This window comes from Arachis duranensis, chromosome 2 (assembly GCF_000817695.3).
Source record: "Arachis duranensis cultivar V14167 chromosome 2, aradu.V14167.gnm2.J7QH, whole genome shotgun sequence".
NCBI classification, from domain to species: Eukaryota; Viridiplantae; Streptophyta; class Magnoliopsida; order Fabales; family Fabaceae; genus Arachis; species Arachis duranensis.
This window is the reverse complement of record NC_029773.3, coordinates 27,247,805-27,248,910: the sequence shown is the minus strand read 5'-3', so window position 1 is coordinate 27,248,910 and position 1,106 is coordinate 27,247,805.

Here is a 1,106-nt window from a genome sequence, read left to right as displayed (position 1 = left end):
TACAGAGAATTGAAGATTCAGAACATACAGCAGAGGAATTACACAGAAAAAGGCTGGGCGTTCAAAATGCCCAGTGAAGAAGACAGACTGGCGTTTAAACGCCAGCCAGGGTGCCTGGCTAGGCGTTTAACGCCCAAAAGGGTAGTGTTTTGGGCGTTAAACGCCAGAATGTGCACCATTCTGGGCGTTTAACGCCAGGATGGCACAAGAGGGAAGATTTTGTTTTCAAATCAATTTTTTTTTAAGTTTTCAAAGTTTTTCAAAATCAAATCTTTTTCAAATCATATCTTTTCAATCATATATTTTTTAAAATCAATTTCTTTCCATTTTCAAAAATACTTGCTATCAATTAATGATTTGATTCAACATTTCAAGTATGTTGCCTTTTCTGTTGAGAAAGGTTTAATGTTTGAATCATATCTTTTCTTGATAGCCAAGTCATTAATGTGTAAAATCAAATCTTTTTAAAAAAAATGTTTTTCAAATCATATCTTCTCAATCACATCTTTTTTAAAATCAATCATAATCACATCTTTTTCAAAATAATTTTCAATCAAATCTTTTTGATTTCTAATTTCAAAATCTTTTTCAAAAATCACTTGATTTCTTTTCCACTCTTGGTTTTCGAAAATCAATTAGTGTTTTTCAAAATGTTTTAAAAATCTCTTACTTGATTTTCGAAAATTCTTCCCTTCTTCTCACATTCTTCTTCTACCTCTTCCTTCTATTTTTCTATTCCTCTGACACCTCAAGGAATCTCTATACTGTGACATAGAGGATTCCACATTTTCTTGTTCTCTTCTCTTTCATATGAGCAGGAGCAAAGACAAAAGCATTCTTGTTGAGGCTGATCCTGAATCTGAAAGGACCTTGAAGCGAAAGCTAAGAGAAGCTAAGGCACAACTCTCTGTAGAGGACCTAACAAAAATCTTCAAAGAAGAAGAACACATGGCAGCCGAAAACAACAACAATGCCAACAATGCAAGGAAGGTGCTGGGTGACTTTACTGCACCTACTCCCGACTTCTATGGGAGAAGCATCTCTATCCCTGCCATTGGAGCAAACAACTTTGAGCTTAAGCCTCAATTAGTTTCTCTAATGCAACA